This window comes from Rattus norvegicus, chromosome 2 (genome assembly GCF_036323735.1).
Source record: "Rattus norvegicus strain BN/NHsdMcwi chromosome 2, GRCr8, whole genome shotgun sequence".
NCBI classification, from domain to species: Eukaryota; Metazoa; Chordata; class Mammalia; order Rodentia; family Muridae; genus Rattus; species Rattus norvegicus.
The window spans coordinates 124052271-124068825 of record NC_086020.1 but is presented as its reverse complement, the minus strand read 5'-3'; positions in this window follow the sequence as shown (position 1 = coordinate 124068825).

Genomic DNA, 16555 nt, shown 5'->3' with positions numbered 1-16555 from the left:
AAAGTTCATTGGCTAAGCCTCCAGGCCTCTAGGCGCGTCAGTATAATGAAGAGATGTCTTGAGCCTATGTGACCTGTGGTCCCATCCTCTACCTAGGAAGGGGCTTAGGGCGTTTCCCTTATGTGACTGATGATCATAAATCTATGCAGGGCCACAGCTTGTGAACGGTCTGATTTCCTGGAAGTCAGGCAAAGCACCTACCATCCCTTTCAGAGTCTCCGGTGTTCAAACCTCCTCAACCGGGAACCAGAGCATCTTTCACTTTCCCACATTTGGGGGGTGTATATTCAGCTGATCAAAGAAAAATAAAAGCAGATGACAGGCCCAACCCCCCCCACACACACACACCAGCAGGCACCTCTTCCCGATGTCTTACAGTATTACTGAAGGCTAATAATAAATTTCAGAATACCCCCTTTCCCCCTTGCAAGGGGCTGGACTCAGAGCTACACACATGTTATCCAATTGCTCTGATGCTGACCACATCCCCAGCCCCTGAGATCACTTCTTCTGAGACCCTGAATATCTTTCATGTTAAACTGATGAGGCTGAAGCAGTGTGCTGTGGAGTACAGAAATGTCTGAAAGATAATTTATCATTTTCCAACTCCAAATGTAAAGAATGCATGAAGTTTAAGGTCTACGGAATCCAAAATGTTTGCTAAGTTTAATAAATCATTTAGGTACTAGTGCTGTAGCCAGACTTGACCAATAGCCAAGAGACAATTCATTTCTAGCAATCGTTATTAAAATCAACATACGTAGCCAATACTTCAAATTACCCATTGTCGCTCTTTGTTCTCCAGAGGCTCATGTGTTTGAACAGTTGGTTCCCAGCTTGATGTGTTTGGAAATGTTCTGGGACATTTAGGGGTAGAGCTTTACTGAAGAAAGCATTACACATTGGGGTGGGCTTTGAGGTCTGATAGCCAGACCCACTACCTGTTGCTTCCTTCTGCTTCCTGAGTGCCGAGCCAATCTCAAACTCATGCTGCATGAGGTCCACAATGATGGGGTGGGACACTCTGCAACCATGAGCCAAAAGAAATCTTTTCCCCCAAAGTTGCTTTTGACAAGTATTTTATCACAATACCAGAAAAGAGCTAAGATACACAATGAAAATGTGTCCTGCTGCTACCTCAGGATCTGGTCGGGGCTTCTCAAGTGTCTGTGTCGTTCCTGTGCTCAGCAGCCTTGTTGGTGAGGGTGTGTGCTCTAACTCAGTCTCTCAGAGTTGCTTCTGCATCCATAGCCAGCTCCCTTGCCTGTCGGTGGTACCAACATAAAAAACAAAACAAAGCAACAAACAATAACAATGACAACAACAACAAAAGAACCCGGAAGATCCTCCAGTCGTTTCACATGGAATTGAGGTAGCTGGCTAACATAGTTTTTATGTGAACATGAAATATAGAATATTTACATTCAAGGAAGCTAATGTTTTGGCTCTCCTTAAAAGCAAACTAGTTGATTTTTCTTATAGATTCCACATTAGAAGAGACCCAGCCCCTCAAGGCAGATAAAACAGGTAGCTTTGCTCATCACAGTGCCTCTGCCACAGCGAGCTATAAATATCTGCACCCCTGTCTTTGAAGGGGACTGAGGTAGAACACTTACATAACTCTGAATCTTTAGATGTTTATGAAGAAAGAATGATAGGAAGGTATCTTCCCAAAATCCAGAACCCAGTGAGAGGCTGTTTCTGCTATTAAATGACAATATAACGGGTACTAGTACACTAGTACCAGACTGGCACTTTCCTGACATGAAATACCGTCAAAATAGAAACATTATGTTTTGGCTGTTGATTCTGACTCTCCTTCCATGGAAGATATAAATATAAATATGTACATATATTTTTTTCTACCATGGAAATGTTATCCTCAGCATTAGAAAAATAGATTCTATTGCCATTTTATAAAATAAAAGTAAGTATATAGTTTTAGCATTTGCCTGAAATGTTGTTTCTCCTTTCCAGGCTAGGTATATCCCTGTCTGCACACAATTCCTGCTACCTAGGGAGTGAGCTCTGTTAACATTCTCACTCTGTGCTGGCCCATGGTGTGGGCTCTACCCTGGGAGACAGGGGGTGCTCACTGTTAACATTCTCACTCTGTGCTGGCCCATGGTGTGGGCTCTACCCTGGGAGACAGGGGCTGCTCACTGTTAACATTCTCACTCTGTACTGGCCCATGGTGTGGGCTCTACCCTGGGAGACAGGGAGTGCTCACTGTTAACATTCATAATCTGTGCTGGCCCATGGTGTGGGCTCTACCCTGGGAGACAGGGAGTGCTCACTGTTAACATTCATAATCTGTGCTGGCCCATGGTGTGGGCTCTTGTGCATGTGAATTTCCAAGTAAACAGAGGATGGACTGTACCCTGTCAATTTATCTGCATAAAGGAAGTAAGGTTGGTTCTAAGTGTAAAATGAAAAGCTAGGGTGACACACAAATCTCCGATGGTCACTGGCCTGTCAGTCTACCCTACACAGTGAGTTCCAGGCACTGCCAGAAAACCTAACTCAAAAATCAAGGTAGGAGTCACCTCAAGATTAACAGCCAAGATTGTGTCTGTCTTTTCCCACATGCATGTGCAGACCCATGTACTCACATACACATGAACACATACCCACCCACACACACAAGACCTACATACATGTAGAAATGTAAAGGGTGACAAGATTTATCGTGCTGCTGAGAAAACCAAAACCAAAAGCTGAACTTTTGACAGTTAAATGGTGACTGTTTTAAAATGGAATCACTCATTAGATAGATGAATAGATCCCTAGCCACTGTTATGGATTAAGTCAGAGTCAATGATCCATTGTATGGGAACTTTAGGACTCCACCTCTTTCCCAGAGCTGGAGGCAAAGGGCTGCACTTGTTTTCAGGCTGCACAGTGAGACTGGAGGACACTCAGGATTAGTGTAAGTAGACAGTCCTGCACACTTGTGTCCATTTCCCAGGCCTACTTCATTAAAGTTGGATGAAAAGCCAAACTTTGTATTAGTTAATTTTAAGTATACATACTGGATATTAATTTTTAAAATGTGCTTACATTATATATAATTTAATTTAAATTTTGAAAAACCACCTTATTAAAGCTACAGACCTCACTTATTTACAATATTCATTTACTTTATTATTTCGGGGGAATTTAAATAACTTTCTATTGATTCTTTGTGTATTTCACACCATGCATTCCACTCCCAGTCATCCCTTAATCCCTTCATATCTGCCCCTGCAATACCACCCCAACAAAACAAAACAAAGCATAATAATGAAATAAAATAACAACAAAAATTTCTCCCTGGAAACTGCAGTATGTCACAATGTGTCCTACAGTATATCCTTTTGCCCAAAAAGCTTCACGTGCAAGTGCTCATTGCAATGAGTCATTGATCTGGTTGGAGGCCTCTGGCTCTGCTACACTATCAATACATGATCCTCACTGGGACTCCTCTCAGATATCCTGTTGTTGTCCCGTGTTATGGAGAGCCTTCAGCTATGGATCTACAGAATTGACCCCTGTATGTGATTCAGCAGTTCGTAGATGAGCTACATGTTGGTTTGGGACAACTCAAGGTCTGGATCTGGCCTGGGAGGAAACTGAGTTGGTCAGCCCACCAGCTCTCCTGTTTCCATGACACCAGGGTCAGTTCTCCAGCTTTGCCCAAGTGAGGGGTAGAGCCAGCTCTCCTGCTATCCAAGCCCTTGCCCAGACACTCCCATGCCCACACCGTTAGAACCAGCTCTCCCCTGCTTTCCAGGTGAGGTACATGGCTAGCCTTCCTACTCTTACCCCTTGGGGCCAGCTTATCAGCCAACTACGGTAATTCCTAAGAGCTCATTTTGCTGTTTTGTGTGTGTAGTGTGCATGTATATGGGTGCATGTCTGTGCACAGCTCTATGCGTCAGTATGTGCAGAGGCCAGAGGCTATTTGCTAATGTCTGCTGTGACTGCCCTTCACCTTAAATGTTGCTTGAAGTGACTGTGTTCTGATCTGTCTCAGTCTTACATGGCAGCAGCAGAGTTGCAAAGATCTTCAAGGCATGCTACTACTTGAATTTTATTTGATCCCTTCCCATCAGGGAAATCAGCAAGGACAGCATCCAGAAGAGATGAGAAGGTCAATGGGAAGGAAGATGACTCTAATATTTTACCCCACAACCATCACAGGTACTGTCACTATAACACCTGTGTCTCGTGACCCTCATCATCCCTTTTGGAAGAACATCGGGGTTTTATGTACATTCTATACCTGTGGGAAATTAGCCAGGAACTTTCCCTTTCTCTCGTTTTCCTGGACCATAATTGGAAACAATGTCATTTAGTATCTAGTTAATTTGTATAAAGCAATCAGTGAAGGGATCGAGGCTAATTGAGTTGCCTTCGTTTGAAGAGAAACAGCAGGGGGATGGCACATTACCTAACAGTGGCAGTCAGCTCCAGGAACCACCATCCACTGAGCTTCCTGATTGCTTACACTGAGCCCACTTTCACACACCTCCAACTTATATTCATTAATGCACTCAATAGGGTCTGGGGTTAAGGAAAGCTGGGGTTTGGGAAATGGAGAAGGGATCAGAACTGAGGATTAATGCATTGCAACATAAAGGCGGTGTGTAGAAAAGCCATGCAGTCCAAGACCACCCAGAAGGACTGAGAAAATGGGTCATGAGATGAGGGGGACAAGAACTTTGTGGAAGATATAAGAACTTAGCAACCGAGACATTGGCCATGGAGTACAGAGGGCAGAAATGAAGGATCTGAAGGAGATGGAGTTATAGGTCACAAGAGAAGATTGATGGCTGAACAACAGAGATGTAAACAATCATGTGGGTGAACAAATGTGTGGGGCCCAACCAGGTCTCTACACTGAAAATATGCTGGAATTCTTTACACCCAACAGAAATCTATCCTATTGGTCCAAAGTATATACTGCATTCCTACTCTGCCTCATTTTCTGAGTGGTAAGTATTCTAAACTGGACTAATAATGAGGACTACAGAACTACTAATGTAGTAGAGCTAAGTACTACACACTCAGTACTGCAGTGGTAGTGAGTACTACAGACTCAGTACTACAATAGCAATGAGTGTTGTAAACTCAATACTGTGGTAGTACTGAATACTACTTCATTAGTGGTAAGATGCTGAACTGGCCCAAGAATCAGACTGCCCCACAAACATGATATTTATATCACACATCCCAAAGCCCAGAAAATGCTACAGAAGAGAGAGCAGAAGGATTGCTATGAATTTTGGTCATATGGATATGTCTCAGCCATAGCAATCGTAAAGGAATGGCAGCTGGGGCCCTCTGCACAAGACAGTAAGAATTGGCAATAGGAGAGGAACTACTTAGGAGGAATTAGGAATGAGCAGTAGTCAGGAAGTGGCCTGCAGGTAGAGGGAGAGAAGGTAACCGTAGTATCTGTATACAAGGATGAGATCCCCAAAAGCCAATCTAACATTGAAAATAGTGATGGCTTCGCTTCACAGTTCTGTGCATATGCTGTACTCAAACCCATCAATACACAGTGTATGCTGTATAACTAGGGGAATTTTTTTAAAACATATTGCAAACATGTAGCAATAAATACATAGAAATTATTCACTATAATAATTCTCAAGACACTGGCATGTCTTAGGGAAATAAGTGTATGTGAAAAGCTGAAATATATAACAGAAAAATATTTGACTTCTTTCTGCCTCTGGTCACAAAAATCACTCATAGAAATGGTGAACACTAATTGTAATCGATCTGTGTGTGAATTTTGAAAACACTAAGAGAGTTAAATTTTGGAATTTAAAAAATGGACATTATAGCATTACAGTCATTATCCATTGCTATAGTATTTGAACAAGATCAATGGCTCAAGTTAAAACCATCCTCGAAAGAGAAGAAAATAAAATGTTATGCAAATGAACTAGCACTCTTACATTTTTTTGGTTTTCTTTCTTTATCTGGATTTGTAGGTTGACTTGTAGCAATTATTTAATGAGGAAGGAGGCACAAGAAAACAGGGCAATGACCCTGTGAATTTTTGAGTCAGATTACTGTTACTCCCAGAGATGCTTCTGATAGCCACCCATCCTTGTAAATTGGTCAGTCCTGATTAAAATGGAATTTAGCATTTATTTCTGGGTCTGTGAAGAAGTTTGGGTTCACATAAAAATAGGACTGTTTTTCTCATAGACTTGATTTGGTTGAATAACTTTTTAAAGTCAATAAGTAAAAGAAAAGGAACATTTCAACTTGCTGCTCAAAGAAAATCAAAACACCTCACTTGAACAAAACAATGTTTTAGTGTAATTACTCCTCAGAGTGCCTTATGGGAAAAAATATGAATTTAAAATAGTAATGTCAATAATAACAACAACAACGACAACATTATTTTTACTGTGGCCTTTTTTAATCCTAAAAAGCTTCCTTTAAAACTAAAAAGTAAAAAGACTTAATTCTCAAGAAACTATCACTCCATGGGTTTCCAGTCATTTACTTAGTAGCCTCACCTGCATACTTTGCTTGGTACGATGAGGAGAACCAGAAACAAAATTTGTATGTTGAAATCTCCTGATAACAAACCAGAGTAGACCTTGAGAATTATAATCCATGAAAAATGTCCTCTAAAAACTTATACTCGGAAAAGCAAATTCTATAATCTTATTTTTCTTAAAACCATTTTAGAACCTATGCTCGCTTTGTTACTACTTACTATTTTTGTTCAATATTTTTACTTCTACGCACGAACGTTAGAGTAGAATTCTGAATCCCTCGTTAGCACTTGGAATTTCCTTTTTATTCTCGGTGTGTTTTATGAAAAAGAAAAAGGAAAGAAGGAAGGGACAGAGAAAAAGAAAGGGGGAGGGAGAGAGGGAGGGAGGGAGGGAGGGAGGGGGAGAGAGAGAGACAGAGAGAGAGACAGAGAGAGAGAGAGAGAGAGAGAAGAGAGAGAGAGAGAGAGAGAGAGAGAGAGAGAGAGAGAGAGAGAGAGAGAGAGAGAGAGAGAAGCAGAAAGGAAACTAATGTCTGAAAGTCAGCATGAGGTTAGCTGTATACGTCTATCTTAGAAACCTCCTGTAGAACCTTCCACTGTGTTCTAGAAAGTATTTCTTCTTGCTGCTGAAGAACTGGCTGGCAAGGCTCTGTCCCTTCCTGGGGTTCACTGATCCAGCTTTTCCAGATCTAGATTTCTGAGAAGGAACTGGACATTGGGGGAAAGGGGCTGCAAGAGCCCCACATAATGCAGCTATGAAGCTTGTCTGCGCAGCAACGGGGTGCACGTATGGGCTATGCCTCTCTTACAGATACGCCATGCCCCTGAGAAAGGGAAAGAAGCCTGCTGCAGCAGCGGGAATGTTCAATGTGGCGCCAAGAGTCTCCTGAGAGGACAAAACTGGGAAGGAACCCACACTAAAACATCAGCATCTGCCTTCAGGAAGGAAAGCCAGGAGTTCAGGGTCACTCGTTTCTGACCTATCATGCTAGTTCCCCACACCTTAAGTTTTATCTGCTGAGAAAGAGCAGGGTACCACCCACGTAACCCAGCCAAGGAGGACTTCTCCACGGATGCTGGCAGCTCAGAATTTGCTCCACAAAGCATGTAGGTCTAATGTGGCAGACTGAAGTACTTCTGGAGTTATTCTTTATCCAGCGCCATGTTCCAGTCAGTTATCTAAACTGTTCATCTAAAAAGAACGTTTTCAGCCTCATCTATAAATCAAGTTTCCTCTTCCAGCAAGAGGTCTAGGGATAAATTCTCTTTTGATTTGCATTGATAATTAAAAAATTCTTTTGGGTTACTTCATTCCACTGTGGTCTGACTCCCATTTCTTGTGTTACATGGGCTTTATTTTGGAAATACTGCCGTTAACCAAGTATTTCTGAAGCCGTGTTTTTCTTCATGTGTATTTTGGGTTGTATTTTATTTTTTTCGCCTGTAAATTTACTCCATTTGTGTGTGTGTGTGTGTGTGTGTGTGTGTGTGTGTGTGTGTGTGTGTGTGTGTGTAAAATCAAGGGTTATATTAGTGATGATTGTGTTCAAGATTTGTGTTGGGAAAATTTATGCATTTATTTGATCAACTGTTCAATGAAGACACACGGAGAACAAAGTCACTGGTATGTGTGCAAATTTATCACAGGTGTACTTGACTGTCCCAGAGCCAGGGACACTGGCCTGACCATCTTCCCATCCCCACAGACGTGTGAGAAACACCTATTATGGGAGTTATGCACTGAAATGATGGCCGAGTGTCCTGGAACCAGTTCCAATTCTCTATTTAAAAAAGAAAGAAAATAATCTCTTTTTTTAAATGTTGGAATGATTTACTGAAACAAATTAGCCTTTGTTGAAGCTGATTTATTAGATCGTAAAAGCAGTTTAACATATCTGATCACGCAGCAAACAAGAACTTCATTTGGGGTGCAGAGGAAGGGAAGTGACCATTCTAAAATATAAAGGCAAACTCTTACACACATTTTAAAAGACAAGTTCTGCGATTGCTTTATAGACCCATCCTTCTACTGCAGAGTCCAGGAGCACACCCCTGTCTGTCCTCAAGTCTGCCAGATAATCAATGCCTGGGAAATCTACTACTAATCAAGACTCAGCAGAAATAGTTATTCTACTGTTTAATTAGGAGGTCAAGCTAAGCTAGAATTTTAGAATTTCCTCACTTTGCTGGGACATCCTGTGAGACACACACTACGTCTAAGCTTAGGGTTCATTTGTGTATGTGAACCACGTGAAAACATGCTGACAATTCTATACAGAGGAGGTCCAGTGCACGTTCACTGATTCTGGCGATTGACTACCCAGGAGCTTGCAGTGTGTATAGGGTGACATATACTGAACTGAAGGGGCAGAAAATAACAATTAAATAAATCGTAAGCACACACGTTCCAATGACAGAGACAATGTACCTATCACCAAGCACCAATGCACTGCAAAACAACATCAATTCAGGTTTGACAAACTATTGTATGTGCTACCTGGTTTCATGTCAACTTGATACAAGATGGAAACCTCAGTTGAGAGAATGCCTCTGTCAGACTGGGCCTGCAGGCAAGCCTGCAGGACAGTTTCTTACTTAGTAATTGATGAGGGATGGCCCTGTCCATTGTGGGTGGGGACACCCCCTGTCTGGTGGTCCTGGATTCTGGTGGCTGTTCCTCCATGGGGAGAACAAGCCAATAAGCAACACTGCTGAAGAGTGAGGTGGAATCCTTTGCCCAATAAACCCTTTACTCCTCAGGCTGCTTCTGATCACTGTGTTTCACCCCAACAATAATAACCCTAACTAGGGCAGGATGCAAATGTATTTCAGAGTAATATTTAAAAACTAATGCTTTGGATTGATTTTTTTGTTATAAAATATTTATTCTTTGCTTGATAGCCAAGCCTTACTATTTTGAAAAATGTGAAGGCATTATTTATCTGTTTCCACTGTTTAGATTTCTTTCATTCCCTCTGATTTTAAATATTTATAGGAAGTGTCCTTATGTAAAGTTTAACAGATGATCATATCAAACATTGATATTGCATGTACGTATAGAGCAGTTTCAACACCAGCTCTGGGTAATATCATTGTTCCTTTGTTTGAATTTCTCTGCTACATTCTGGGTGTCTCCTTAAAGAACATTTTATGACCTGGTAAGAGGTTTTGCATGATGGATTGTATTTCAAAGTTTCATTCCAATATCGTGCATCTTCCCTTGTGTACCAGGGAAATAACTTAAAATTCTTTCCATTCTTTTTTAACCCTCATAATTTCTTTTTTATTGTTTAAATTTATTTACAATCCAGTACTTTTCCTCCCTCAGTTTCCCCCTCCCAAATAGAGATTGAGCCACCAACCAGGAGCATAAATGAGCTGGTCTGAGGCCCCTGGCACATATATAGAAGGGATACCTGGTCTGGCCTCAGTAGAAGATGCACTTAATCCTTGAGAGCCTTGAAGCTCAGAGGAAGGTAAGGCCTGTTTTCATTCTGTGAAGGCTCATTTCCCAAGTGTCGGGGGGAATGCCAGGGTATTGAGGTGGGAGCTGTTGGGAGGGAGTGGGAGCATCTTCATAGAAGCACAGGGAAGGGGGATGGGAGAGGGAGGAAAGGGGATAACATTTGAATTAACATTAAATGTAAATAAATAAAATATCCAATAAAAAAAGTCAAAAAAAAAGAGAGAGAGAGATTAAACCCATGACCACAAGACTAAGTATACAGAACACTTTCGTCATGGCTATGTGTCCAAACCACACTCCACACCTGTATTTTGGTAAATGTGTGATAAAATTGTGTGAGTAGTTATGTCCCTATGAAGATGTCCCAGTCAGCTCCCTGAGACTGTAACAAATGCCTAATAGTTAACTTATAAAGTGAGAAGGTTTAGTTTTGCTCCTGAATTAGGTCCATGCTCAGTCAGCCCCTTGAATTTGTTCTGTTTTGCTTCATTGGTTTTTTGTTTGTTTGTTTGTTTGTTGTTTGTGATTTTTTTTGTTTTGATTTTGAGACAGGCTCTCACAGTGCAGGCCATGTTGCACTGCTTGTGATCCCTCTTCCTCAGTCTTTCACACAGTGGGATTACAGGTATAGCACCACACTGAGCAAGCCTCCTTGCTTTTGGATCTGTGTGAGGAAAGCATATTAGAGAAGCTTGTGTCAGAACAAAGCCATTCACCTCATATCCACCATGCAGAAGATCCAAGTTATAGAGTAATTAAGATAGAATTTGAGGTACATGCAAGCTCAAAATACATCTTTGTTCTAACACTTTTTGAAGTAAATAGGCTAATATACCACATTATATGCATAATGTCTCTTTTTAAAGGTAAACAAACAGAGAAAAGATCTGGCACTCCATTTTCTTCTCTTCCCTTGTGCTCAAGAATTCAGGGATGGCTCAACCAAACAGGCACCTGTTTTTAAAACACCTAATTTGAAAAGCAATGGAAAGTGGGTGTTGTCATAGAATATGCAATCATCACACAGGCAGCCCAATCTTCAGTGCCAAGAAATAAGCAATACCTAAATAAATTCAATGAAATGAAGAGATGGAGAATATAGACAGACTCTCCAAGACTGCGGGTCTTACATACCCTTCTAGGAGCCAATCTTAGATCAATGCCATATTGGAACCTTATACTAAGACTCTTGCTCCAGTTCTAGGTTCTTCTTTCTCTTTGGTTCTTTTAAGTTTTTCAGATCTTGTCTCTTAAACGTGCAATCTCCTTAGGTGTTTGCACTGGGCTCAGTTGTCTGTATTGAATATATACTAGCTGACTACATCATCTTCACTCATTTACATCTTCCTCCCATAGACTCTTTAAATGAGTTCTACTCAAAGAATGAAATACTACTATTATTCTTTGAATCTTAAATGTTCCCCAAATACATATGGAATACTCAGTAGCTTTGAGGGTAATCTACAGACATTAGGTATTTCAGGAAGTGGGGCTTTGAAAGGTGTACTTGAGACCCTGTTCCTTTTTTCTTTCTGTTTGCTTAGTAGCCACCGTGAGGGGAGCAGTGCTTCTTTCCTGGGCATTCTCTTTCGTGTTATTCTCCCTGGACCAAGGCCCAGAGCCACAGAAGCCAATGGACTCAAACTTCTGAAGCCAGAGGCCTTAACTTGGCTTTCTTAGGCATTTTGTCACACCGACTAACTAGCATAAACAGGAAAATAAAGAACTGTGTCCCCAACTCTGGAGTCCCAGAAATGTAATATCTTAAGTGGAGACAGTTGTGGAGACTTGGAAAGAGATTTTAAAGAAAGCTCCAGATTGTCCCTGCTTAGTTCCACGTGAAGGTGGGTGCTCCACATTCGTGGGTAGAGGATGGGAGATAGACAGAAGTATGAACATGAGGATGTTAATGAGTCTCAAAGAGGCAGAGGACCCAAGACCTTAGAAGAAAGCAAACAATAGATAGGGTTTACACGTCCTGGGAATAAAGGTGATGACAAATCTCAGACAAAAGGATGTAAGTGCTGTGTCTAGCAGATGCTGTGTTAGTTGAAATTAAAATGGAAATGTGTGGAAGGAGCAAACCCAGTTTCTGTTTCACAATACTAGACAATGAGTGGATAGGAAAGGGCAGAACTAGAGGACAGGCATAATTTCCCAAGTATAATGCCCAACACTTGGTATGAGGGATACTTGAGCTGTTGGTCAGAGGTGTCTCCAAAATTCCGCAAACAAAATAGGCTCTTGCTATTGATTTGTTTTCCCACCAGAACTCGATGATTAAACTCTGTTGTGAAAGACACCATATACATTGGCTGCAGGATACAGAATAATCAAATTTGACCCTAACCAGGTAGGTTTCTCCCTGTTGACTTACTTTCATAGCATTGGATGGTATTATACAGTCTGCTGAGGGAGAAAGTCATCAAAGTCTAATATTTGCATTAGAACAGACCCTATGAATAATGCAAAAACAGCCATTGTGGAGAGATATAAGCATGTGTATTATTTGTGGCAAAAATATTATGGGAATGACCAACCATTTTCTGACTGGTTTTAAGGCCTGCTTTACAGGAGGAAATGTGTCTCTGGTACTGTAGTCTGTCCAAGAACCCATGTTGGGGAGTTCACAGACCCCATGGGTAAGCCTTCTACCACAGATTTGCTAAATGGTTATAGTATCAAACTACCCTCTAAATTCATGTCTCTGCCCAGTTGGTTTAGTGCAACCCTCATGCTTCATCAAGTAAGTTTCCTTTGTATGGTGGACAAAGAAACTCACAGCTAGTAAAGGAAGAAATAAAATGTCTGTGGAGTGTTCAGTCCCGAGTGAGATATTGATTTCAACCCCTCTCTCTGAGGAGTCATCAAGTAGGAAACAGAAATGTAAATGTAATTTGGGGGGCTTCATCACCCCCTTTGTTCCCAAGTAACTGTAGAGTATTTCTAAGCCTGCTGTAGCCCCTTTTAGCTCCAGAATAAATGACACAGAGACCTGGAGTGTTTGTTAGCATTTTACTGCTGTGAGCAGACGCCATGACCAATGCAACTCTTATAAGGACAGCATTTAATTAGGGCTGGCTTACAGGTTCAGAGGATCAGTTCATATCATCAAGGTGGGAACACGGTGGCATCCATCCAGTCATGGTGCAGGAAGAGCTGAGAGTTCTACATCTTCATCTGAAGGCTGCTAATAGAAGACTGGCTTATAGGCATCCAAAATGAGGGTTTTAAAGCCCACAGTCATAGTGACACACCTACTCCAACAAGTCCACACCTTGGAATAGTGTTGCTCCCTGACCCAAACATATACAAACCATCACACATAGTATTTTTATTAATAAGCTGCAAGCAGTGTAAAGCAGGTTCTGAGCTGTTGTAACCTGACTACGCTGCCTACTGCCCAGCCATGAGGTCCTTTACCTGCATCCGCATTTTGCTCTGGCTCATTTTGGTCCATGTGTAGCCTCATGGCTGCTCTCTTGGTGTGACATCATGGTGAATACCCCTTGTCCATCCACAAGGTTTCTCCATACCTTATTTCCTTCCTCAACCACCTCTCTTTCTCCCTTGACCAGTTATTGGCTGAATCACCTCTTTATTAGTCAATCAGATGGGATCGAAAACAATGTTTATGTATCATTGAGACCTGAGATGTGTGACCATGCCAATGCAAACAGATGCTGGGCATCGAAGTCAGTATCTGAATACACAGTGCCCAAAACCATCCCCAACACAAAAACATGGTAAGAGCTGGATGCTGGGAAGGAATGAAACAGTATCCTCTAGACACAAATACCCCTGCTCCCACCCACACGCACTCATGAGCTAACACAGTAACTATGCAAGATCCAACCTGCCAATATTCTAACATGAGCTAAATGACCCCTAAATTAAGAGTTAGGGACACTTGACTGCTTCTCAGGGAGGAAAAAAATCAGTTTTCTTTAAGAGTGTGGCTCCTGTGGACAATTCTATATGCAGAAATGTATGGATAGTGCAAACTGGACTTGAAGGGTTACTAAATTTTAAAAATACATAATGTTGCTGGGTAGAAAGGTGGGGATGGATATTGTAGGACTCAAGGGGAGGAGTTAGGAGTGGCTAATATAATGCAATGTATAAAATACTCAAAGAATTATTAAAAATACTTATTTTAAAGGAGAAGATGGATAAATAAGAGGAGATGGAGAAAGAGGAGGAAGAGGAGGGTGGAACTGAGAATGCAACACAGAACTGGGGTCAGGCTGGGCTGTGGAATCTTCTCTAACTCAGAAGATCACCAAGATTCCCTGATAGTGAGCTCCTTTCTAATGCTGGGTTCTTCTGAGCCTTTCAATACCATATTCTACTTGAAAGAAACATTTGTCCTAGCTTGACTGGGTCTAATTTCTGGTACCACAGAAGGATGGAAAGAAAAATGAGTGGAATTTCAGAGATGCTACACAATTACACCATCTGTAAGGATGACCTCACTCTGCATGGGAAGAGGTGTTTGCCTCAACCCACACTTTCTAGTTTGACATGAGATATTTTATTCTAAAATGTTCCCCATGTCCTTTTAAGATTTTAGGAGCAAAGCTATGTAAACCTTGGGATGTAGAATTTCTGGCCCATTGGTTTCAAATTGGATCAGATTCATTGAGTCCTTTAGTTTCTCTTGCATAGGAGAGATTTCAGGTCACCCACTCACACGTGCTCACAGCTGCATAGTCATTGGTAGATCTCTGGGAGCAGAACATTACATGCAAAGGTAAACCCACATGACAGAAACTGCTCCCTTAAAGCAAATACTTCATTAAGGACATCGCCAGGGACTCGGCATATATAGCAGCAGAAAGAACAGTTACAGGGGTCTTCCTCATGCAGCCTAACCCTTCTTGGTTTCAAATTAAGTGAAAGTTTTGGGTTTTTAAAAACTGCATTATTAGACTTTCAAACTCTTTTCTTTTTAATTAGTACACAAAGTAATCAGTTTCCTTAGGCCATTTCCATAGACACTTAATTTGGGTTAGGCTCCCTCCCAACTTCCCTATCTCCATGCTCCCACCCCTGTCTCACACATCTTACCCTACTCCTGTCCCCTCAACACCACACCCTTTCACTCTCATCCTCTGTCTTCTCATATGTGTCCTCTCACCTCCCCACCAGTCTCCATTTCACTTCTTACATCCTAGGCCTCTTTTCTAGTTTCCTAACTTCCCCACTACTCTCCTCCCTCATAAATATATGCTCAGCAGGTAAAGCCATCTGTGCTCAAGTCTGGTGACCTGAGTTTAGTCCCTGACTCACCAATAGTGGAAAGAGTGAATAAACTCCTCAAAGTTTCATCTTGACCTTTACACTTCCTTAGGACACATATATCTCCAACACAGAAAGAACAGAAATAAATAATCATGTCTGTTTATTTAGAGCAAGAAGTGGCCTCAGTCTCTTACAATACCATTAGCAGTATTTGCTGTCTTGAATTGTTCTGTCATATGTTAAACTAACAGCTCTATTATGTAAACACCATAAAATATTGAGATGAATTTTTAATTATTATTTTTTCTTTTATTGGATATTTTTATTTACATTTTAAATGTTATACACTTTCCAATTTCCCCTCCAGAAAATCACTATCCCATCCCCCTCTCCCTGTTTCTATGACGGTGCTCCCTCACCCACCCACCCATTCCCTCCCACCTCCCTGCCTTGGCATTCACCTACACTGGGGCATCAAGCCTTGACAGGCACAAGGGCTTTTCTTCCTATTGATGCCCAACAAGGCCATCCTCTGCTAAATATGCAGCTGGAACCATGGGTCCATCCCTGTGTGCTCTTGGGATGGTGGTTTAGTCCCTGGGAACTCTCAGGGGTCTGGTTGGTTAATATTGTTGTTCTTCTTATGGGGTTGCAAACCCCTTCATGTACTCCAGTCCTTTCTCTAACTCCCCCATTGGGGATCCCATTTTCAGTTCAGTGGTTGACTATGAGCATCTGTATTTATCAGGCTTTTGCAGAGCCTCTAAGGAGACAGCTATATCAGGTTCCTGCCAGCATGCAGTGCTTGGCATCACCAATATTGTCTGGGTTTGGTAGCTGTATATGGGATGGATCCCCAGGTAGGACAGTCTCTGAATGGCCATTTCTTCAGTCTCTGCTCCATACTTTGTCTCCATATTTCCTCCTATGAGTACTTTTGTTCCTTCTTCTAAGAAGGTCTGAAGCATACACACTTTAATCTTTCTTCTTCTTGAACTTCATGTGGTTTGTGAATTGTATCTTGGGTATTCAAAGTTTTTGGGCTAATATCCACTTATCAGTGAGTGCATACCATGTTGTTCTTTTGCGACTGGGTTACCTCACTCAGGATAATATTTTCTAGTTCCATCTATTTTTCTGTGAATTTCATGAAGTCATTGTTTTTGATAGCTGAGTAGTACTCCATTGTGTAAATGTACCACATTTTCTGTATCCATTCCTCTGTTGAAGGGCATCTGGGATCTTTCCAGCTCCTGGATATTATAAATAAGGCTTCTATGAACACAGTGGAGCATGTGCTCTTGTTATATGTTGGAACATCTTTTGGGCATATTTAAAGA